Below are 27217 nucleotides of genomic sequence, written 5' to 3' on the forward strand. Positions count from 1 at the left end.
GTATTCTATCAGCAGCTCAGTGCTGCAGAGAGGAGAGGTAGTTATTTAAGTGATGGCATCACCACATATGGGGACTGTTCTCCACTCAGATACCACTGCATATTCCTCTCATCACACCACCTAGCACATCAGAGGAAGCTACACACAAAAACCAGAAATGCCCATTACTAGTCACAGTATGACAGTTTATTGCCTGATCCTGGTCCACTCACAGTACAGCTTCCCCAAAGAAAACCTTTACACAGGGACTCGGCAAACTCACTTTTGGGGACTATCCTGGAAAAGAGACCCTTCCAGTATGGATCATACCAGGGAATGGGCTTGTTTGAAGGGATATGCATGAGTATGGGGCCATTACAGAATCTGAAGCCAGAACTGGCAATGAGGAAAAAATAATAAATAAAACAGCAGCTATCATTCATTGTCTACTGTGCATGACTTTAATGTGGCACAGACAACATGCATAACCCAGTGTCATATATACAGTGACCTCAGAGTTATGTATAGTTAATGAGGGGTGATGGAAGTCCCATCTATTTTGTGATTTGTGCCAGTTAGGGATCATACAGTGAATAGTAGCATAAGTTAGCATTAGGTGGAAATATTATGGGTAGGGTTCCAAAATATGATTGTGTATATTATTCACTGGGGGGTTGAGATTGTGTATATCGAAAATGTGGTTCCTAAATTATGTAACTCAGGCTGTCAGTATACGCTCTACTAGACAGATAAGGAATTCAGATACATACAAACTGGCATACTGAATCAAATTAATATCCATAATCTCTTGTTTATGTATGTATACGTGTGTGAATGTGACAAAGTTAGATCGAACACAAGGGAAATTCCCAACTTTCTTTTAAAAACTACATATAAATAATGTTTAATAGTTATCTGAAGAATATAGTGAACAGGTAGATAAAAAATCTTAATTTAATGGTTTATATTAACAGTAAAACCTCATGACAGCAGCAAACACTCATGTATGTGTTAGAATTATAATTTGACCCCAAGTATCTCATGTTGCCTTAGAAACTCTGACAGTCTTAACATACTGTTATTCCATCAGCAGAAGTATGCTTGTGTGTGTGTGTGTGTGTGTGTGTGTGTGTGTGTGTGTGTGTGTGTGTGTGTGTTTATATAAAACATATTCATCCATTAACAGTAAATGGGCTAGAAATGTTATATTAATGAAGTAGTAAAAACTGCAAGAAAGGCAAGATCTGTTTCAAAAACACTATTTCCTATATCAAAATGGTATTTTTTGGTTCAAATCAAACATCTATACTACTCCAGAAATTATAATAGCAACTTACATGAAAGACAGTATTGGTTTTGAGCTGGAATTGGAAATTAAATGATTCAAAGCTTCTGAAAAAAAATAACATGATTTATTATGCTATAAATTGCTTTGCATGGTATTATCTTACTGGTATTGTCTTAGTGTTTATATCTTTGTTATTTATTACAATCTTTGTACCAAAAATTATGTTTTTCTAATTTTGGTAACATTTAATATAAAAAGTACAATTTTATAAAAAGGATTTTTTAAGCATCTATAGTTTGTTTCTTCTGAAAAAAAAATATGCGGGCTGCTTTTATTTATTTAACCTAGGACAGTTTTGCTGCTGTTAAAAGTTTCTGCTTTAGAATTGCTGAATATTTCTGAATGCATCAGTTAAGTGCACAGTTAAAACTTGGATTTTGGTTTAGACTCAATCCAAGAACACACTTGGAAAAAGTTTAAATAGATGCCAGATTATTTCTTTGCACCCATCATAGCCGGCCTTAGGCATAGGCCAACTAGGCGGCTAGCTAGGGCACTGCTCTAGCAGGGGCACTTTTCCAGTATTTATTAGGTGTAGGTAGACCTGGATGGGGGCACCATGGAGCCCTTTTGCCTAGGGTGCCAGTTGACCTAAGGCCACTCCTGGCACCCATGGTCCTGTAGTGTTACTTGTGACTCACAGCTAGTGCTCTGATGTTACATACTTTCAAACTTGAGTTTTTTTTTTCAAATTCCATATACATTTAATCTGAATAAGGTGTGAAATTCAAAGGTACACGTTTTATGTAGCCGGGTATTAAAAAGCCCTAGAATAACACACTTTTGAAATGCAGATTCAAAACCAAGAACTGGAACAGAATTTGTAAGCATTGATCCTTTCATGACATTTCTATACATCTTAACAGGCTTTGTGTATGCTGTGATATATACAATGTCTCACACCTGCATGTTTCACAAACTTGTCTTTGCTGAACTGAAATAATATTATTGATGGGTAACAGCCAGGTATACTGACAGGAGTGAGTCACATTGCCCATACCGTTCTCACACAGGAAACAACAGGCTGCAGATAGTCTGAGGTTTTTATGGTATTTAAGGCATGAAAGCTTCTTATGTCAGAAAGTTAAGGGAGGGGCATAACTATGAGGTTCCGTTTGTTATGAGTAAAAGTTAAATGTTAGTTTTATATCAACCCACTTCTAGGAACTGAGCTTGGAATCCCCTTTCTTAGCAGAAGGAAGACTTTGCTGTAAGCTGGTATTGTTCAGAAAAAAATGATTTAACTCTTTAATTCTTCTTGGTACAAAAAATAAAGGTTTCATAATTCAAATAATGTATGAGCAAGATTCAGGTATGAAAAAATACCCCTTACTCAAACAATACACATTGTGTGAAACTGTATCCTACTTTTATGAGTTTCATTAACCAGCACTATAAAATGCTATGATACCTGGAGCCAAAAGAAACACAGGTCTGAGAGTAACAAGATCATTTTTTATTTTCCCCTAGACAAAGGTAACCAACATGTTTATGTGCATCAAGTTGGGGTCATGAATCTAGCAGTTCTGGGTACAATAAATTTGTCAGCAACGTTATTATTTATGCTCTGCAATTATCGTATAATATTACTTGTAAAGCTCGTTTTACACGTCTTGCTACAAGATAAATGGACACCGATGCTTGCGATATGCTCGCTCTCCACTGATATGTGCAAGATAAATGGACACTGATGCTTGCGATATGCTCGCGCTCCACTGATATAAATGGGCACTGATGCTTGCGATATGCTCGCGCTCCACTGATATAAATGGGCACTGATGCTTGCGATATGCTCGCGCTCCACTGATATGTACAAGATAAATGGACACTGATGCTTGCGATATGCTCGCGCTCCACTGATATGTGCAAGATAAATGGACACTGATGCTTGCGATATGCTCGCTCTCCACTGATATGTACAAGATAAATGGACACTGATGCTTGCGATATGCTCGCTCTCCACTGATATGTACAAGATAAATGGACACTGATGCTTGCGATATGCTCGCTCTCCACTGATATGTGCAAGATAAATGGACACTGATGCTTGCGATATGCTCGCGCTCCACTGATATGTACAAGATAAATGGACACTGATGCTTGCGATATGCTCGCTCTCCACTGATATGTACAAGATAAATGGACACTGATGCTTGCGATATGCTCGCTCTCCACTGATATGTATAGCAATAATTCTGATCAGTACTGTGGAAGAGCACTGTAGATGCTTATTGTCTAGAGATGTGGGGGAAGAGCTACATTAAATATATTAATACGGTTTTGCAGACCAGCATTTCTAAATAAAAACATCTTAAATGTGCATCAGAAAGAATCCAGAATAACAATACTACAAATCAGGATACTGCATAATACTAGATATAACTTTTCAGATATATTAAGACCCTCAGTTTGTAAACTGGTACGCCAAAATTATCAGTCCCTTTTGTGACATCCATGCCGTACTCTGACTTTTTGGATGCAACTGGCTAAATTGCTGTAGAGAATATCACAGTGCATTTTGATCAAAACAACCAAATTTTAAAATTAGCATTTACTTTTTACTGCTTTCACTGAGTTGTAACACTCTTAGTGTCTGTAATATAGATTAAAACATGAGGAAAAATGAGCTTGTCATATATTGTTTGAGTATGCAGCAGATAGCTTTGATGCTACTGAATGTGTGTAATGTTATCCATTGAACTATGCTTGTTCCTTTCAAACTCTTTTGACCAAAGTAATCTGCATCATTAAATTATTTGACTGATTTTTAGAATTTGTGTGTGTGTGTGTGTGTGTGTGTGTGTGTGTGTGTGTGTGAGAGAGAGAGAGAGAGAGAGAGTGAATGCGTTTAATAAGCAAAACTCCCAAATGTTAACATCTGTTTTGTCAACATACTTTTGTAGTGCAAGATTGACAATCATCAGGGATGGGGAATATGCCACTTCCCCAGGTATTGTGCAGTCTTGGAGTTGGTATATATAAATTGCAGTGGATGTGGGAGGTGTAGGGGGGAATTGTGCCCCTGCAAAAAAATGGTAGATTTAATTTACATGGTCCAAGGATGTGTCCTAGAGCATGCACATTGTTTCAGTTTATATATATATATATATATATATATATATATATATATATATATATATATATATATATCATGGGGTATATATGATGCCACGGTGGTACGGCGGTAGCGTTGTTACCTCACAGCAAGAGGTTCTCCCTGTTTGATTCTCGGCTGGGCTTGGGAGTGCCTTCTGTGTGGAATCTGCATGTCCTCCCCGCGGTTGGGTAGCTTTTGAAAGACATACGTGCGTAAATGGGCGTACCTTCGTTGAAGTTTGGGCGTTGAGCTGGCACCTCTGTGTTTCGTAAAAATCTACTACCAATCATTAGCAGACCGGAGTTCCGCTGTGGCGACCCCTTACTGGGAAAAGCAGAAAGACGAACAACAACATATATCATGGGGCATAGCTCAAGGCAAGGAGTGCATTAAGGCCTGTCCTGCAAAAAAAAAAAAAAATGTGCAGTGTGACATTAGGAGTGTCACTGTTTTAAATAGTGATCTCTTAAGATTTTACATATTTTTGTACTTTGACTAATCTCAAGTTGCTTAAACAAGACATGATTGTTCATAGCAGACCATTCAAATGGAAGTCAGATTTATGGTTGATGAAAAGCTTTATGCTTTGAACTCTTGGCACATCTTGCCCAATGTACAACACATGAGGTATTGTGTAGAATCTTCTATAACCATGGAAACGTGCCTCCACTCTTGCCTTCATTTTTCATTTTCTCCATTCTCTGTTGTAAAAGAAAACAGGTCAGACTTTTTCTTCTGCATTTTAGTAACAGTGTTAAGACTACTGTGAAAGAGGCAGTCATCTAACACATATTCCTTACTTAGGAAAATTATACTTTAAACAAAACTCCTTGGGTATCATTTGTTTATAACAAGCCTATTTCAATTTCTTGTCAGCTCTCACATATCTTAGCCTATTAATGAAAACATTCTGATGAAAACTGCATAGCAGCAGTTCCCCTAAAAAATACTATTACCTAAAAGTAGAAAAGTGAATTTGATCTCTAATGGATACAGGCAGCCAGTAAATTGCTCATCTCCCTGGCCCCTACTTGCAAATGTTTCATCTCCCAAGCCCCTGCTTACATTGCCAAATGCACCAGAACTTGTGAAAGATTTGGGATGCATGGCTAGACTAATCCACAGTGGTTGTTAGCCTGGTACATACCTATGAACCCTATGAATAGAGGATTGAATGAAAATTATAGTAAATGGCACAAATTCGGTGAAACATAACCACCATGGAATTCTTGAATGAGAGATGCAGTCAGATGACTAACTGTTCTGACTGACAAAGAACTGAAAATGGCAAATGCTTGTAAAATAATGGACCTTACAGCAAACCCTAGCTGAGCAAAAGTGGCCTTGTTGATCAATATTGATATCTGTTTTGGAATAAATAGTTTAAACGCCAGTGAAGACACTGCAGTAAGACAGCATTAGGTTACTCTTGTTACCATTGTCATGTAGGGTACTGTCCATTGCTTACTGCAACATGCCCAGTATTATGCCATCCTACATGTCAAGACCAGATCAAACGGTCAAAGTATACTATCCCCTCAGGTGCAGAGACTGTAGAGTTGGTTATATAAGTTAGCCTCATGTAAGGGGCACAGCCTCTTTCATGGGGGTCTGGGGGTTTTGCTTCTCATATAACACGTTATTTATGATACAGTCTTCTTTTGGCAAAGCTGTTTTTCACCTGTAGGGATTAACCAAGATGTTAGTTACAGAATTACATTTTGATGAATCTTACTAGATTCTTTCCCAGCTTGTAACTGAAACACCTGTAATAATTTTATGTCTTGCCTAAATTATGTCTCACCTTGAACATTATTTTTACTGTTTGCATTGCATGGCCTGGAGAGGTGGAGATATGCATTAGAGAGGAGAGGAATGAAGGTCAGCAGGGCTAAAACAGAATATATGTGTGTAAATGAGAGGGGAGGATAGAGGAATGGTGAGGATGCAGGGAGTAGAGGTGGTAAAGGTGGATGAGTTTAAGTACTTGGGATCAACAGTTCAGAGTAATGGTGAGTGTGGAAGAGAGGTGAAGGAAAGAGAGTACAGGCAGGGTGGAATGGGTGGAGAAGAGTGTCAGGAGTAATTTGTGACAGATGGGTACCAGTAAGAGTGAAAGGGAAGGTCTACAAAAGGGTAGTGAGACCAGCTATGTTATATGGGTTGGAGACTGTACCATTGACGAAAATGCAGGAGTCAGAGCTGGATGTGGCAGAGTTAAAGATGTTAAGATTTGCACTGGGTGTGACTAGGATGGACAGGATTAGGAATCAATATATTAGAGGGTCAGCTCAGGTTGGACAGTTTGGAGACAAAGCAAGAGATGCGAGATTGTGTTGGTTTGGACATGTGCTGAGGAAGGATGCTGGGTATATTGGGAAAAGGATGCTAAGGATGGAGCTGCCAGGTAAGAGGAAAAGAGGAAGGCCTAAGATAAGGTTTATGGATGTGGTGAGAGAGGGCATGCAGGCGGTTGGTGTGAAAGAGCATGATGCAGAGGACAGGAAGAAATGGAAACAGATGATCCGCTGTGGCGACCCCTAACGGGAACAGCCGAAAGAAAATGATGCATTGCATGGCCTGTTGAATAAGTACAAAACAAAGGACCAATCTATAACTGTCTATATATCATAACTTCATATATATATATATATATATATATATATATATATATAAAATTACAGACTGACATCATATGGATTTGACTGTAGTTTTAATTATTATAGACAGTAATAACTTTACAATCAGTCAAACATGGCACCAGTATTAAATTACAAATGCCACTGTCAGACAGACTCAAAAGACTTGCAAGTTTCTTAAATAAATGCAAACTTAGAAGGTAACAAATACATTAAGGAACACATTTTTCTTTCCAAATGAATTTGGGCAAAAATGCACATTTAAAATTGCTTTCTCATGAAAGAAGTTATTAGTTATTTAAATGTTGTCATTTAAACTTAGTTCAGCCAGTGCTTTTGTCTAGAGCATTCTAACCTAATTTATTTTACATATGTGAATTTTTATAACACTTCTTGCCACTTGATGGTGTCATCTTTAAGCCCAGAAAAACTTTGATATATATATATATATATATATATATATATATATATATATATATATATATATATGTGTGTGTGTGTGTGTGTGTGTGTGTGTGTGTATTATATATATATAGATATAGATATATGTATATAAAATATGTATATGTATGTGTATATATATATATATATATATATATAGAGAGAGAGAGAGAGTGAGAGAGAGTACAAACAACCCCTTACAACTCTGGAGCCATCCCAGCATCCATCTTCACTCCGCAGGCCCTATATTCAAAACTATTGAGCATGCCTTCCCCATTCTGACTCAAAACATATATATATATACATATATATATATATATATATATATATATATATATATATATATATATATGCCACTATTCATCCACATATACAATCTATTAAACCATTTACTAATTTTCACTCAGAATTAAATTCCTTCTCATTCAGAAAAGCAGAATGTAAACACTTCCTTAACACTGGAATCACATAAACTCACCCCCAAAATCTTTCTTCTCAGCACATTTGTTACATCTACTGTAATTATAACTGTTTCATATATATCTATATCTATATCTGAATCTATATATATACATATATATATATATATATATATATATATATATATAAAATCTATAAAATATAGGTGATTGTCACTGTTGAAGAGATACCCTAACCTCATGTGCAAAATGGGAAAAAGGGGTTGTGGATGGATTAATATATATATATTTTTTTTGTGTCTGACAATGTTGCAGTTACACTATGACTATGGTATGTGCAGTTGAAATTGCTTAAATATGTATATTTTGTTTGAGACTTTTGTGCATTATTTGGGATCTGAATAGTAATTTTCATGTATCTCTGTGTTCTTTCTACTCTTTTTAAACCTTATTTTATTAGTCTTTAGTAAGAACTAGCCCTTCCAAGACCATCTATTTTGTAGTGCTTTAACATAAGCTATACCTCTCGCTTCCCATAAGTCTTTGTATTCATTATTTACCCCCTACCATTTTCAGCACCTTCTCATTTCCACCAGGAAGCAGTCATTCTTAATATTAAATAACTGGTTGATTATGTCTATAGAAGGGCAGATGGAGTCATACATAAGTAAACTAGTGTTAGATGGTATATGCACATTGGTGACAAATATCTTAAAAACATTATTGTCTAGCAAAGTTTAGCTATTCAAAACTCACAATGAGCTACTTGAACAGGAAGATTTCTCAGCACAATTAATAAATGATAAAGTATTATCACCGTAATGGCTTTAATCATCCTAGTAAACATGCTGTATTTAAAGATGCCATTCTTCAACAGCAAACATAGCAGGAATGCTGTTACAAAATCAGCATGAACAAGGACTCTGAAAGAATGTAACAATAAATATCTGCAGGTACTATGGGGGATGTTATGCAACACAGGAGCTACTCTGCAAGCATTAAGGCATGTGCAGTTTCTAAAACCAATACAATTTTGACACCATTCACAGAAGTAAAATTTAACTTGAAAGAAAGCCAACCATAAAATAAGTACATCAGAGCATCAGAAAACATTAAAAAATTTGAAACAAAGTGAAAAGAGTTAAGTACCTCACCAAAAATTAATCAAATATATCAGAAATAAGTGATGAAAATGACAAGTCCAAATGTATGTATTTTCACACTGTGAATGAGATCAATGCAGAAGTGATACCAGAGATGACAATATTCTTTCTAAATCGGAAAGTAAGAATGTTAATATAGTTAGCAGCATCACTAAACATTATGAACTGTGACATCTACTAAACACTAAAGCCGCAGCAATTGCAAAGAAAGACATCAAACAAGATGGCTGCATATAATTGAAAAAAAACATTTTCCCTGGAAGGTTGATTTGACAAGAACCATTTTCCCTGGAAGGTTGATTTGACAATATTTGACAGATTGATTCAGCATTTTATATATAACTGAAGCAGTTCTGCGTTGAACTAACCAACAGCAAAATTGTTATACGTATTGAGTACAAAAAAGTAGCATTTTTATATACAATAACTTTAGAGTTGCATATTGCAAATTGTTTATGAGCACTGGAAAGCTGACTAGTCACCATGTCAGACTTTTTAGTCACAACTGTTGTACAGCTACAAGGTGATTCCATTTTAACAGATCAGAAAGAAAGAAAAAAAAAACAAGAAGAGGGACAAAAAAGAAGAACTGATACTTTTAAAAAGTGTCAGGATCAAGGGATTGGGTCTCTCTGACTATGATATAATCCAAGTCCAAAAATCCAAATCAGGTGAGAGTGTGTGTGGATATAAGAACAGCTAATTAGGCTATTTAGAGGTAGGATTATCTTATTCTGAAAGTAGGTAACATTATCACTGAGTGGAATGGGGCAGCTATGTTTAGCAAAATCAACCTCAGGTCAGGTTGCCATCAGCTTAAACACCAGTCAAAGAACAGGTTCATAACATCTTTCTCCACACATATTCTAGGAGATATGTACTGTTAATATCATTAGGAGCTAGGTTTGCAGAAGAATCTCCCAGTACATCATTCAGTGATGACACGTGGCATATGAGGTACTAAAACCATAATGGATATATACATTTTAGCAAGCACAGAACAGAGCATAACATGGTTTCTCAAAGAGTAATTGTGAGATTGAAAGAGCATGGTCTCACACTATTCTGAGAAAAGTTTAGATTTGACAAAAGGAATACATGTGTTTTATGGTTTTATTTTGTATCTCAGAGATATACTATCTGATACTGCCTCAAAGTGCTTTTCAAAACATTGTCAAAGACTGGCATGACCATCTTTCATAAATTATGTTAACAGGATGACTGCCTCATGGAGTAGATTAACACAGACCAACTTATTTTTCTTTTTACAAAGAGTTGCAGATATCAAAATATTTTGATGAAATGAAAAGAGTCTGATTGCAAATACAGTGACTGCCTTTTTAACTCTGGATGTGACACACATTTCAGAAGCAGATGGAAATGTTGTAGGACTTGGCACAGTACAGACAAACACTGAATGGTTAGGCAAGACCGATTACTTATGCCAACAATTCATTCTGTTTAATTGACAGTTGTTTGTCTTTCAGCTTTTCCCGTTAAGGGGTCGCCACAGCGGAACTCCGGTCCGCTAATGATTGGCAGTAGATTTTTTATGAAAAGCCGAGGTGCCAGCTCGACACCCAACCTTCAACGAAGGCATGCCCATTTACGCACGCAGGTCTTTCGAACGCTACCCAACTGCGGGGAGGACACGCAGACGCCACACAGAAGACACTCCCAAGCCACGCCGAGAATCGAATGGGAGAACCTCTTGCTGTGAGGTAACAACGCTACCGCCGTACCACTGTGGCATTATTTAATTGACAGTAAACTAGTTAAATCATCAACCAGATGACACAAACTGGCTGGCTCTTCAGTCTAACAAATCAATAATAAGAAGTTGTTTTTTTTTTTTCTTTTTTTGTGCAGGAGTAAATGTCTACACCCTTAACACCCTTTATAGTTGCCCAGTTACTGAAAAGAAAGAAAATCCCAAAACTTTGAATGATAATATTCTATAACTTCAAAGCACTTTACTGCTTTACTAGAAAAACAATAATACTGCAGTCTACATCTCTAGTTGCTTACACACTGCAAAAGATGATAGGTCCCTAGCTCCTCTCTTGGGTGGGAAACATGAAACCCATGGCACTGTATGGGCCACTACACCTTCCTATCCATATGCACACTTCCATGTACAGTGGATATAAATACTTTACACACCCCTGTTAAAATGCCAGGTTTTTGTGATATAAAAAAATTAGACCACAATTAAATCATTCCAAAATTTTTCCAACCTTTAATGTGACCTATAACCTGTACAATTTAATTGAAAAACAAATCTGTTAGGGGAAAAATATAAAAAAATAAAAAAATGTACAATAAGCTGGTTGCATAAGTGTGCACACCCTTAAACTAATACTTTGCTGAAGCACCTTTTGATTTAATTACAACATTCAGTCTTTTTGGGTAGGAATCTGTCAGCATGGCACATCTTGACTTGGCAATATTTGTCCACTCTTCCTTGCAAAAGCACTCCAAATCTGTCAAATTGCAAGAGCATCTTTCATGCACAGCCCTCTTCAGGTCACGTCACAAATTTTCTACTGGATTTAGATCTGGGCTCTGGCTGGACCATTCCAAAACTTTAATTATCTTCTGGTGACGCCATTCTTTTGTTGATTTGGAAGTGTGCTTGGGATCATTGTCATGCAGAAAGGTGAAATTCCTCTTTATCTTCAGCTTTCTAGCAGACGCCTGAAGGTTTGGGACCAAACGTGACTAGTATATGGAGCTGTTCATAATTCCCTCTACCTTGACTAAAGCCCTAGTTCCAGCTGAAGAAAAGCAACCCCAAAGCATGATACTGCCACCACCATGCTTCACTGTGGGGGTGGTATTCTTTTGGAGATATGAAGTGTTGTTTTTGTGCCAAATGTACTTTTGGAATTGTGGCCAAAAAGTTCAACCTTGGTCTCATCAGACTATAACACATTTTCCCACATACTTTTGGGAGACTTGATTTATTGTTTTGCAAATTTTAGCTGGCCCTGGATGTTTTTCTGTGTAAGAAAAGGCTTCTAGGCCAGACATATGGAGAATATGGGAGACTGTTGTCACATGGAGTACACAACCAGTACTTGCCAAAAATTACTGCAGTTCCTTCAGTGTAGGTCTCTTGGCAGCCTCCCTGACCAGTTTCCATCTTGTCTTTTCATCAATTTTGGAGGTAAATCCAGTTCTTTGCAACCTCACTGTTGCCCCATATTGTCCCCACTTTTTGATGACTGTCTTCACTGTGTTCCATGGTATATCCAATGCTGTGGAAATTTTTTTGTACTCTTCTCCTGACTGATACCTTTGAACAATGAGATCCCTTTGATACTTTGTAAGCTCTCTGTGAACCATGGCTTTTGCTGTAACCGGCAAATGAGTAAATGTCAGGAAAATCCTACTAGAACAGCTGAGCTTTATTTGGGGTTAATCAGAGTCTATTTAATTGATGGCAGCTGTGTACCCAAGAAGACCGAATGCTGTAATTAAATCAAAAGGTGTTTCAAGAAAGTATTAGTTTAAGGGTGTGTTTTCTATATTTTTCCCCTAACAGATTTTTTTGTTTTTCAATTGAATCGTACAGGTTATAGGTCACATTAAGGTGGGAAAAGTTTTGAAATTATTTATTGTGGTCTCATTTTTTATATCGCAAAAAACTGGCATTTTAACAGGGGTGTATATACTTTTTGTATCCACTGTACCTACAGAGGAAGGCTACTATATTCACAACTAGATGATCTGAATACATAACTTGGGACTACCTCCCAGGTATTGCCACACCACCAAGGGATTGCAGCTAAGGTGGCCCTATTCAACCCCTTCCCCCGAGAATAGGTAAACCCATCCTCCCCATATCTGCTCCAGCATCCACACAGTCCACTGCTCTTTAATGTGCTTATTTCAGACATATATGAGAAAAATTAGAACAAGATCTACTTCCTTGTTGGTGGCACAAAGTTAGAGGCAGCAGTGGAGGACTTGGGGAAAGGATTTAAAAAGGTGAGCAAGTGAGCAAAAAGGTATCACTATAGTTTGTTGTGGACAATTGCAAAGCAATAAACCTGAGACACAATAACTCTGGTATGAATCAGCTGGAACGAGCAGAGATGATGAGTATGAAAGATATTTGAAAGTGCTCAGCACACCTGGCTTGGGCCATCAGGAGGAGATCAAGATTAAAGTGGCAGCAGTAAACAAAATATTGGGTGTATCTTCACAGGGTAGATTCTAGAAACACAGAACTAATGATATACTATGTCCTGATAAGGCCACACCTTGAGTTCTGTGTGCAGTTACATTTATGGAGAAAATGAAAAGGATGTGAGACTTCAGGAAGGGGTGCAGGGGAATGTCACTAGAAAGGTGCATTAGATACAGAGGAAAAGATATGACCAAAGACCAGAGAAGCCAAAGCATTTTTCACTTGAGGCCAGGAAATATGGTGATTTGACATGTGTGCAAAAAATCATGTCAGAGCGATCTGAATGGGTCATCCTGAACAGGAAAAGCAGGTGGAGAAAGGGGCACAGCCATATTGCAGAGACCAACTACTACTTCAGTCTGTGAAACCACTTCTTCATGGGCTAACACAGTGGGCATTCAAGGAGGTGTGGAGAAGAGAGGAGAAGGAACATAGAAAAGGAAGTGAGGTATAATACCAAATATACTAGGGCAGACTAGATAGGCCTACTGTCTCCCACTTCCATCAAACAAATGCAGTGTAAGTTAATGTAATGTAATGAATCAAAATGCCTTTAAAAATTTTACATTCTCATCACCCAGCTGCATATGAGCTTGTCTAAAGATGAATGCAAACATTAATAAAAAGGGGCTATAAAATTTATGATCTCAGATTATAAACCACTGAAATATAGACTGGGCACTGTTCTGTTCATTTCTCATTGATCATGTAAACAGGCTAAATGTTCACGTTGGCTAAACTACGTACATAGCTTACTGAATGATCTTATAATCATGTACCCTAAAACTACTAATGTAAACATGTAGTAGACGTACATTTTATACGTACATTTGCCCCGCTTTTAACGTATACCTTATATGGATCTTTTTTTTGATACTGCAATGTTACTCTCCAGGTCTCCACTGAAAATGGGCTTTGTTGCAGTCATTCAATTCAGGTTAAGAAATGAACACGGGTAAATAAATAGCTAGATATCTAAATGGATAGCTAGATAGATATAGATAAGTAAATAATATGTATAAATGCAGTCAGACGACCATAAATGAGGGACTTATGGTTGCAAATGGATGTACTAAATCCTGATGGGAGCAATTTCAAAATATGCGTGATAAATGAGATGCAAGAACCAGCTCTCCTGTAGACTCAGAAACCTGCCACTGAGCTGATGATTACAAGAATACCAAACTCCTTTGCGTGGAAGAAGACATTGTTCCATGAGAAAAAAAGTAAAGTTTTCAAGTTCACTTGGATATTTGTTTGTATGAGGTCTTTGGTCCCTAATCTCCACATGACCAGCACTCCCAATCTTCCTTTGATCTACTCCCTGTCTGTCATCATCATCTGAGGAGGAGGACAGCAGTGAAAGGAAGTGTGCATTAGGAATAGTAGGCTGTCATCCAGCAGGAAGTCAGGATATGTTTGTTCCTGCTCCTATCTCCTCCCCCTTTTAGCTGGTATGCACGATGCAGTGCTTGCTATACTAGGATCCTAACTGGCTGCATGCTTCTGTATACCCACTAGGACTATCCCTATACAGAAAGCAATACAATATTTAGCATCCTCGTGCCCTTACATCTCCTACATACTGTCATTTAACATGCAGCATATGCCTGGGATCAGACCCATATGTGTTGCTTCTTCAGTGGGTTACATACCATGTTCTTCCTCCATGATGGATGAGCTGCTGTTGGCCAGTCTTCCATGACTCCCTGGCTGTCTGTTCCAGTGTTCAAGACACTAACCAAGCTGGGTAATTTGGTTCATAATCAGGACTGTGTCTCTCCATGCCACTGGGCGAGCTTTTTGCTTATCATATTTTGACTTTACATATGTGGTACAGTTAGACAACTGATAGTGAAAGCCAGCATGGAAAAATGACTAATTATAATGTCATCATCATTGCTACTTACTAAGACTTTAAAACCTCTACAGTCTCAGACCTAAAACAGGTTTTGAGTAAAGGAATACCTTTTGTCTGAACAGTGGTCTCAAAAGTAATGTATGTTAACAAAGAACTGATTTATTACTGGATTTGCCTTGCAGTGACAAACATATTGCAATCTGTGCAGTATTTTTAGTGTGCTGCCATTTATTTATACAATTCATAGACATGAATTACATAAGTAGGTCAGTATCTATAAATGGTGTACGGGTGTGGATAGTACACAGTGGGGTATTATGTGCAGGGGCACTCCTGAAAGGGAAGGTACCATGGAAACAGTGCAGCCACAAGCATATGTTTAGTATTTATTTATTTATTTTTATTTGTTAACCGAGTAGTGTCCGACTGGGCCAGTAGCCCGTTTTCAGCGGAGACCAGGGGAGAAAAGCTCCAAGAAAGATTACATAGTTGTTTTTTTACATTTAACATATAACTATTACACTGATAACAGTTCACAAAGTAAAAATATACATAGAAATTCAAATTACAAGGTTCTTAACATGGTGTCTACAAAAGGTAACAATGGTGGTCCTATCGAACAAGAAACAATTGTACCATACATGTTTTTCTCCTTAGAGTAAGAGGTCATGTTCTGAGAGTAAGTAGACTTAATTAGCCAGGAAGTATAGAGAAACGGGAAAAAAGAGTTAGACATTTATGGGTTAAAGTGTTTAGCCTGGGTGGGAACAGGAGCAAAGTGTATGCTTACAGAAATATTCCCTTAGGGTCTGTTTAAAAGTATGTGTGTCATTGATGGACGGAATATGCTTTGGTAGTGAGTTCCATTGTTTGACAATTATATGGGAGTACAAGGATATGCCACGAGAGTTTTGTGCTTTAATAACTTTTAACAGTGTTTTATCAGCTGATCTAAGGGATGTTAGGTTACTGTAGGGTTGGACAAGATCAGATAGTGCTGGGCAATTGTCAGGTTTGCATAACACTGTGTGAGCAGTAAGTTGTTGATTCAGGGTGAGAAGATGGGGCAGCTCTAACCAGTCTAGCTGGAGGAGGGCAGCACAATGATGAGATCTATGAGATTGATTGGTAGCAAATTTGGCAATTTTGTTATAGCAAGATTCAGGACCATTTAGGACAGATTTGTGAAGATTAGTAAATATTTGAGAACAGTATAGAAGGGAAAATAATAGATGGGTTCTGGCTGTTGTGAGTCGAGCATGGTCAGTGAGATATGCTTTAGCCCTATAGAGTGAAGTTTAGTTTGACATGAACCTTTTTACTAGTTAGAGCAAGGTGTTTGTCAAACTAAAGTCTATTATCAATTGTGACATTGAGAAGTCTTGTATGATCAACCGACTCTATTTTTGTGCCATTGGAAGAGGAAATATAGATAGGAGGTAAACCGTTAGCTGTCTGGGTATGCTAGAAAACCATAAGGTTGTTTTTTTTAGCGTTAAGAATAAGTTGATGGACTGTTAGATAATTTTCAATGTTATGGAGGGCTGCTTGAGTTTTTTCTTGGAGTTCTGTGATAGTGGGGGCAGAGCAGATTAAGGAAGCATTATCAGCATATTGTACAACTGATGCTGGGTTAGCTGCAGTGTTAAGGTCATTAGCAAAAATTATGAATAGCAGTGGTCCCAGGATTGAACCTTGTGGGACTCCAGCACTTATAAAGGAGTTGGGGGGAGAGTTTATGGTCCCTTAAGGTGGCTTGTTTCCTGTCAGACAGGTAGCTATGAAACCATTTTAGGGATTCTGGGCTGGAGTGATAGGAAGCTAGTTTGTTAAGAAGTATTTGATGTGATACAGTGTCAAATGCTTTTGACATGTCTAGGAAGGTAACAGAGACTAGTTATTTTTTGTTTTTAAGTTGATTTACAGTATCAGTAAAGCTGATTAGAGCTGTAATGGTGCTACAGCTGGTCTGGAAGCTATGTTGTTTATTATACAATAGGTTATTGGACAGAAAGGGGTTTAAGAGTTGTTTGTGGATACATTTTTCTAAGATTTTAGTGAGTGGAGACAGAATTCCTATGGGTCTATAGTTGGATATGTCAGTAGAGGGACCAGGTACTTGGTAAAGTATATTGTACCTTACCATGCTGCAGCTCCAAGCTGTGCTGCGCTCTGTGCCTCTGACTGATTCATAATCAGATTTCACCCATAAGGCATAATAGCATATTGTGGGCAGTGAGAGTGCTGATATGTTCTTCATACCTGTATGCTGAGCAATACATCAGCAGGGTAGGGTGGTCTGTACACTGACAAACACAATATTGTATGCAATTATATTCCTGTGGTTACCTTGTTGCAAAATGTGTTGTTTGTGAATCATACAGTCATGGAAAGGGTCATTTGTTGTTATACTCTCTCTCTCTCTCTCTCTATATATATATATATATATATATATATATATATATATATATATATATATATATATATGGTTCCCCTTCAAACCATCGAATGTTTAAATCATCGAAGTTCAGATCATCGAGACCAGAACATCGAGTTTGAAAACGTCAAAGGTTTGAAGGGGAAGAAAAAGGTAAGTGTAGGTGGGAGAATGTTTGTGGTTTTGTAGGGCACCAAGGTGCCCTGCATACTGTGTGTGTCTATGTGCCATCTGTGTGATGGCACTACAGATAGGGTACAGAAAATCTCCCGTTTAGCGCTTCTGCATATAGCGCTAAACAGGAGATTTCCCTTTACTCCACTGCAGTGTGGTCTCGGAGTTGGAATATTAAAATGGGGGGGTGGGGGGTGCAGGTGGGTAAAGTTTAATTTTCTTTTTTTTTTTTTTTGTGGTTACACTTGTAACCTTCGATGTTTCAAAATTCGATGTTATGGTCTCGATGATCAGAATTTTGATGTTTTGAAATTTCGATGGTTGGAAGTAGAACCATATATATATATATATATATATATATATATATATATATATATATATATACAGGGAGAGAGAGAGAGTACTATGGCTGTACTGTGAAGAAAGACTGCAAACAATGCCTATGAATAATTTAGGGCTTTGATATACCATTAGCATAGCAGCCCTACACACATATATATATATATATATACAGGGAGAGAGAGAGAGTACTATGGCTGTACTGTGAAGAAAGACTGCACACAATGCCTATGAATAATTTAGGGCTTTGATATACCATTAGCATAGCAGCCCTACACCATGGTACATAATATTTAAGAGTAGTACCCTGTGTAAACATGGTTGCAATGCAGAAACAGTTTAATTTGTTGTAAATAAATGCCTTATGTCATAATCTGAATTTTTATTATTTTGATATTGAATATGTGAATCTATGGCAATTTTATAATACTGTTCATATTGAATTTATACTGTTCATGAAGTGGGATTTGCCACTGTAAGTTATATATGAGAAAAAATATTAAAAAATTATGCCTGCAGCTGCAGAATTATTTTAAAAAGCACTAACTCAGGAAATGAACAGGTTATTTCATACTTGTGATATAAAAAGAACAGCAGCTATCATATGCATTCAACAAGGGATGGGGATGAGACTTTGAAGTCCATGGACTGCAGTGATTACACTCCAAAACTGGAGAAAGACAAACTAACTCCATTCTATCCCATGCTAAAAAAAACTAGAGGGTTAGGCATTAATTAATGCAATTTAACATGTAATTTAATGTCTGTATTTAAATGAGAAAGTGGATTGTTGTAAATCAGTCTGATGCAGTCTCATTTCGGAGATGAAAGCGCTTACTGATTATGTTTCAGTAAAAGGTTGTGGTTTTAATCCGAATTTTATTTTATTTTTGACAGTTATTCGCTTCTACTGTTTTTTTATTTTTTTTTATTGGAGTTTAAAAAACAGCATCTATCACAGAACAGAGGAGGGAGGAATTATGAAATGCATTGTAGCTTTTAAAGCTGTTACAAAACACTGTGCTCCTACAGTTTCTCATTTTTTTCATACTAAAATTTAGATAGAGTCAAGTATTTAAAAAAAAATGAAATAAATGACTATCTATGGTTTGCAGAACTCTGATTTGTAAAGAAAAGACAAGTAGTAAATCAAAATTAGTGTAGTGCATGGAACACAGTTATTACTGTCAAATATCAGTAAAATGACATCCTGGTTCAGTGCTACTTCAGCATGAAAACTGACCTTAACAACAATTAGAAGGGTGCTTAATAATTATTAAGCACCCATTATACTGTTAACATTGTGTCTGGTGCTATAGTTGCACTGGAGCAGGGTGTTACTCAACTGATATCCAAGAGTAAATAACAGTGCAGAACACAAAATAGTCTAATTTCAACTCCATTTTTGTCTGCTGTCTACATTATACTTACTAAAAACGTTCTTGGGAATGGGAACCAGCTGCTTCCCTTACACAGGGAATACATACACAAGTCAAGCACTTCCCAGCTGCATTATTGGCTTTCACAACACTTTCACATTTTTTATTTAATGTTTCTGTAACTAGTAGTACATGGAAGAGCCAAATTTCCATGCACTATAATGAATTATGATTGGATTTCAGATTGTAACTTAAAATTGCGTGTTTTCAATATGGATGCCAAGTTTCAACTCTCTGTCTTCACTCTTAAGTTGAATTTTTTGGCATACATGTCTCAAAAATGTAATGAACAAGTTGCAATCAGTGACCCGATCATAATCCTCAAAAAGTGTATGAAAATGATATATCAGACTGCTTCACATAAACCAAAAGTAGCAGACATGGAAAGAATACAATGCAAGTGATTTAAGAAGTTAAACAGTGGTCTAATTTCATATATATAAATGGAGAGCAGACTCTAGTGCAGTGACTTTTGAAGCTACGATGATCCACACCAGTACTGCACTTTTTAAAACCTATGTCATTATAAGAATTGTGTATTTTAACAAGATATTCCTTTCTTTTCCTTTCCATATAAAGTTATGTGTACTGCAGAGAGTTATGATCAGGACACTACCATTATAACTGCATAATTTATATGCGCTTAAAATGGTTGTTAAGATTCACCAGGAGTGTTTCACTTCACTCTTTCTGAAGTGAATTGCTTGACATCCATTTCTTGACCTTATAATACCATGGTTAGGATCAGAGGCCCAGTCATAATCATCTATATCAAGCAGGTGATGAGGGTGTCAGGGGTGGGGTAAGGTTATTTTCTAAATGCTGTTATGAATAAAAATATAAGGGTTTGTTGACAGATGGCACTGTCTGAGAAATTTATTTAAAGTCCTATGTTCATTTTGAAGAAAAAAAAAAAGCATTAGCCTTTACTAGTATTGGAAGGCATGGAACTTGGTACAGGCATATTTATAAAGAAATAATTATTTAAGAAACCTGTCACTTCTGCTCTTGACTGTTTACCTAAAATGCATAACAGCATACAGAATCCACTTATGACACCACTAATTTCTACTAATTAAATAATTAATAGAATAAGTTAGTGAATCATTAGATTTCTTTTAGATATGTATGTTTCAAGGTTTAACATCCTATTTTTGCAGATAGTTTTGATATGATAATAAAACTCCAGGGCTTCATTCGGAGGGACAGATTCCTGTGGGTAACTCACTATGTGAAATATTTGCATACTGATGCATGTACTGAAAAGGTACCTAAACAATTGCTCCATATTTTGAGTCATAACCACATGCAAATATTATGATAAAACTATTACAGTTGTGATTAAGTACTCGTGTTTATGTATGACACACTGTTTTATTTGCAGTTAAAAGGTATAGCTATGGGGGTCAACGTTTATTCTACTGTATGCAGTTTTACATATGGCAGAGCTAAAAATAAATCTGTTTACCAAAGTACAAATAATTCATCATCAACATTGTGCCATTTACAAAAGAAGCATAGCTGTTTTACTTTTAATATGATTATGAACACAATATAATAGATGATTGAATTTTAATATTGGAATGAACATGAGATAAAGTATAATGCTGTTCTAGTCTTAGCGATAATTTATGGCACTTACGTTTAAACTACACACTAGAGCCACATTTGATGCAATGTCTAAATTTACAGTTATTAGGGCATCACAATCAAAACGTTATTTTTATAAATTATATAAAACCTTCTTTACCATAAATTATTTTGCATGGTAATGGTTCCAGCCTGAGAAATTACTAAATTATTTGTCATATAGAAATTTCTCAGTTAAAAAAGGAAATGTCCATCGAACTGAACTGTGTAGAATAAGCTAGCTTGCTTACCAGGAGTTTATAAGCACACATATTCAGAACAAATATTCATAAATGCATATAGAACTTCAAGGAGGAGTTAATATCTATCACTGTAACTAAAAGGAGTTTGATAGTGAAGTTAATCACTTGATCAAATTATTGTTTAGTTCATACAGTTTAGATTTTATTGAGAGATAAGATGTTATAAATAGTCTGGCTTATAGCCCACTTGATGCATTTAGGAACACTATGAACACTGGGCAGAGTTGGGTTTATATAGGTTCATAGGTTGGTACTGGGCTATCTGCCCAAAGGCACATATTAGCCCAGCCAGGTTGTGCGGTATTCACCGCCCCTTTAGTAGTTCCCTAGACCCTTGTACTAGTAGCTAGTACCCTTGGCCCCTATCTAGTAGTGCTGTTGGTGTGATCCCCGGTGTGAACTTTCTGTTACCCATCCACTCATCAAGGTTCCTCTTGAAGAGTGATAGTGAGGGGCTCTGTCATATGTAGATTGGGACCCTGTTCCATAGTAAGGGAAGTCTCTGTGAAGTGAATCTATCCCTCCAGCATGTTCTATTCATTGTTGTGTTGAGGTTTATATCCCTAGAGCATGTAGCTCGAGTAGATTTGATTTTGCTAAGATGGAGCATGTTCAACAACTCTGGGTTGGACATGGCTCTGTACGTTAGACAGAGATCACCTCTGAGAAAGCGGTATGCAACAGAGAACAGTCTTAGCTTTTTCACTCGTGCCACATAGGGCAACTGTTTGAGGCCAGTAATCCTCTTGGTTAGGTACCTCTGTGGTCTCTCCAGCTGCTGGAGATGTCTAGCCAGGTATATTCCAATTGGTGCATTGTACTCAATAATGGGTCTGATGAGGGAAGAGTAGAGGGGCACCATTACATCCTTAGATCTTGATGCAAACCCTTTTGTGATCAGATGGGTCACATAGAAGGATTTTCTAACCACTTTGGCAACATGGTTATCAAAGGAAAGCTGACTATCTACTTGGGTCCCTAGATCCCTTATTTCTTCTTCAGATTTCAGGGGATTACCTCCTATGTTGTAGTTTGTGGGTACTCTGTTTTTTCCAAAGGGGATTACTACTCATTTTTTTGCATTTAGCTTGAGACCATGGCTTTAACACCATGCATCAGTCTCATTTAGGCCCTTCTGGAGGATCTCCATGTCGGCCGGAGACTCTATTATAGCACCCAGTTTGCAGTCGTCCGCAAACTTAGTCAGCCATAGCCCTTCCGTGCTTGCCTGTACTTCTGAGAAGTATATGTCAAACAGGAGGGGCCCCAGGACAGAGCCCTGAAGCACACCACTCATTACTGGTCTGGATTCGGACATAGATCCCGCTACTTTTACTTTATAGGATCTGTCTGAGAGCCAGTTTGCGATCCATCTTGTGATGTAAGGGTTTATGCCCAGGCTGGTGAGCTTAGCAATAATACCTGAATGGGGAATGGTGTCAAATGCTTTAGCAAGGTCAAGGTAAGCCATGTGTACCTCCTTTCCCTTATCTATATCCTGAGTAACTGTCTCAAAGAAATCCACCAGGTTCAGGAGGCATGATCTGCCCTTGACGAAGCTGAACTGTGTGAGGTCCAGCGACTGGAGGTTCCCAATCTCTCCATTTATGAGTTCCATAATGATTCGCTCCATAGCCTTACAGATCAGACTGGTCAGGCTTATTGTTCGGTAGTTCCCAGGGTCAGTTGTGGCCCCACCCTTGTGTAGTGGGACCACAGTTGCCGTGCGCCATTCTATGGGCACATATCCAATGGAGAGGCTGAGACTGAACAGGGTATTAAGATGCGGGGTTAATTCCTTTTGGAGCTCGCGTATGACACAGCCTGGGACACCATCTGGTCCCATGGAGGCAGTGTTTTTAGCTTTAGATAGAGCCTTGTTAACCAACATATCAGTAATAATTGGACTTACACAATCCCCTGGAATGGTAATAGGCCCTGTAGGTGGTGAGGGGGTGGAGAAATTTGCACTGAACCTGTCATCTTTATCAAGTACTTAAGAAATGACAGCCATCACTTAAAAATTCAGGAATACATGTAATATAAAATATGCAACATATAGTAGAAACAACAGATGTTAAGATTAATTTTTTCAATGTACAAGTGGATACATATATGTTACTAACTAGGTTCTCCATGCTTCCTGGTATTTGAGTAATGTAACTTAAACAGGAGAAACCAAAGGAGTTTTCAGAATTAAATTTGTGAGCGCTTGAACAGAGTATGACTTAAGACAAGAAGACCTATTTTGTCTCATATTTTAAATCTTGAGTCGCTTTTAATCCAGCATTGTTAAAGGAAATTGTTCTTACACCTAAATCACCACCTAGATTTCAAGATAGGTACTGTCTCTTGCTGAACATAAATTAAACTTGATAATAAAATTTGGTAATCTCCTGACCAAACAATTTAATTACATTATTAGTTGTGATCTAGTTACAACCTTATATAACATATTTTTAAGAGTATTCCTTTGGTTATGGTTATTTAGAAGTTAATGAATGAGTTCATATTTAGGGGGTTCCTCTCTTTATTTTTGTTATTGTTTCACAGTTCTTTGTTTTTGCTTATACATGAGTCATAATGACTATTTCTGCAGTATAAGTGAATTATATTTACTTGTTTATTACTGGCATAAATAAGGCATAATGTTCAGAAAAAGCAGTTTTTATGGTGAATCACAGCTAATGTGATAGCTGTAAGTATATATTTAATTCATTAAATTGTTTATTTAATGGGACTGGCTATGGTAGGCTTTAAGTTCTGTTACTGAAAGTACATCAAGGGTTGTTTTATTCCCTTGAACACTTGAGAGTCAAGGATTCAGGGAAATACTGTGTTTAAATAAAGTTTAAAAATAAATGCTTATAGTTTTATTGTTTTGGAAGAAGTTACTATAATAATGCAGACTTCTCAATATTTCTTTATCATAACTCATAATGCAGGAGTGAATAAACTTAATTACAGAAAACAAGAAATGATGCGTCAAGGATGGTTGTGGAATATTTCATAACAATAAAAAATAATTACTACAGTGAATAGAATTGCATTAGCTGTATATTGTAATGCATAATAAATATACAGGCTTAGAATCTGCTAACAGTTTAGCATACAGAATCAGGGTGATGATCTGCCAATGCGTTTCATCCTATAGTCTAGGGGTTGACTCCCACAGCCTCCATTTACCTACTGTATGACTCTTACCAAATCACTTAACCTATCAGTGTTCCAGAGCCATCAGTAAAAAGAGAGTTGTGCATAGTGTGTTCCCTGATTAAAAATAAATAAATTCTGTATTGGACTTGTTATTTATTTATTTATTTATTAGTAAACCCATTAGGTATAAGCACTTTTGCCACTGTAGTCAGGGCTTAGGTACCACACGTAGCTAAGGGATAATGTTACAGAAATTAGCAATAAAGTGATGCAGATAAACTAAAATTCTTACATTGAATTCAGGCACATACAATTTACAGATATCTAGGGATACCATCACAAAAATCAGCAAATAAGCATTGAAAAGAATTAATACCTTCCACTAAAGATGATACATTAATCAGAGACAAAGTATCACAGAAATTTAAAATCAGTACCAGAGAAACTGAGATTAAATATGGACAAGTAGGACACCTACAAAAAGCTGACTTTGGATACTGGAAGGGCTAGGGATCATTGATTCCAACACACCTTACTGATTATATCTGTGAGCAAATGTGCATCTCAAAAAGTCATGATTAACTATGTTTAGAACAGTGTTCTCAGCTTTCCAGGGACAACATTAGGACGTGTGTATGCGTTCTCAGACAACACACACACACACACACACACACACACACACACACACACACACACACACACACACACACACACACCATTGCTATATATACCTTATAAAGTTATAAATAAATCTCATATTTAAAAAATAAAAAGTTACTAGTTTCATATATGATTGTATCCTGAAAGTGTACTGGTAAAATATTTATACTTTCCTCTAACAAGTCTAACAGTGAGTGGAAAAAAATTGCAGAAGTGATCTAAACTGTGAAAATTAGTAATATCACAGTATGAGTAGAAAGAAAACCCCAAGCTATTCATCTAAACCTACAGTGCATGCAAAAGCTAGAAACAGTTCTTTGTTTTTTTCCTGTCATGAAGGCATTAGCCTGACCCCATCCGACTTATTCACCGTCATTTTGTTTTATATCTTACTTTAGCTTTGACTCACCAAGTTTTAATAGAACATAACAATAAATTAAAATTTACAGTGCTATAGCTCAGTTTTTGTAGTCCAGGTTAAACGCAACTCATACTCTTCTGTAATTGCATATCTGACAAAGTCATACTCACCAGTCATATGCATTTACTCTTACTTCCCCTTTGAATCTTATTGTCGTCACATATTGCAAAAAATAAAAAAATAAAAAGTGAATTCAGAAATTAAGAACTTTCCATATAAATGGATGATTCAGAATAATATATTTCATGCTCTCATAGCTTTCTCATTTAGTTTCTGTAGCAGAAACACTGCATTCTTTATGAACCTATCCCATATGGTCTCCCTGGTATATTATCTATTACTTGTTTGCCCAGGCCCTTGTAAATAAAAATTGTTTTGTGACCCAGCTGGGAAGTACCTCATCTATGCAACTGAAACAAACTTTGTATAAAATTTCAGTGCTATTTTACTTTAGCAGGCATTGTGCTCCTTCTAAGTACACCATACATGATTATGAGCTCAATACAAACGGAAGGGGCTATAACTACTTTTTTTTATTTTCTGTCAGCAGTAAAAAGAGATTCAGATGCAAACTAAATGGAGGTGAACAAAACAAGTATTTTCTGATGAGGCGATAGTGACTAAGAAAAACTTGGTCAGGTTGCCAGGGAACTTCATTGCCATTCTGTACAAATAATATGAAGACTTTTTCACATAGTAGCTGAGTAATAACTACAGTTAGAGGTTCATTTCTGACTTCCAGTCAGTGTCTTTGTGAGATTTACTTGTTCTTCTTATGCATGTGTGGGTCTTCACTGGGTGCTCCAGTTTCTTCCCTCCTTACAAACAGCTCACTACACTAAAATGACTCTATTATAAACATATATATTGCATTCTACCTCACCTTTGTGAGCTAGAGCATGGCTGAAAAGGTTTTATGAAGCAGCCCATTTACCCAGTTAACAAAGATTAAATAAAAATTAACCTATAAAAGGTTCATAGGTTCATAGGTAGGTACTAGGCTATCGGCCCAAGGGCAAAAGCAAGCCTAGCCAACAGTGTATTGGCTTCCACCACCCATGTATTGTTAAATTCCTGACCCTCTATTGAGCAATGCCCCAGACATAATCCCAGGGGTGAACTTCCTATCACCCATCCACTTATCAAGGCTTTTCTTGAATAATGCTAATGATAAGCTCTGCTTGATGTGGATGGGAATTTTGTTCCAGAGCATGGGAAGTCACTGGGACAAGAATCTATCCCACCAGCATGTCCTATTTATTGTTGTGGTGAGGTTTAGGTCCCTGCAGCATGTGGCTCAGGGAGATTGGGATTTCTTCAAGTGGAGCATGTCTAGCAATTCAGGGTTTGACATAGCTTTGTATGTCAGACAGAGGTCTCCTCAGAGTAAGCGGTATGTGATGGCGTAGAGTTTGAGTTTCTTGAGCTGGTCGGCATAGGGCAGTTCTTTGAGGCCAGCAATCCTCTTGGTGAGGTACTCTTGGGGCCTCTCAAGTTGTTGTAGGTGTCTTGTGAGGTACATCCCAAACGGGGCATTGTATTGAATGAGGGGTCTGA

The sequence above is a fragment of the Protopterus annectens genome, chromosome 9.part0 (assembly GCF_019279795.1).
Source record: "Protopterus annectens isolate FY-2018-M chromosome 9.part0, PAN1.0, whole genome shotgun sequence".
Lineage (NCBI taxonomy): Eukaryota > Metazoa > Chordata > Ceratodontiformes > Protopteridae > Protopterus > Protopterus annectens.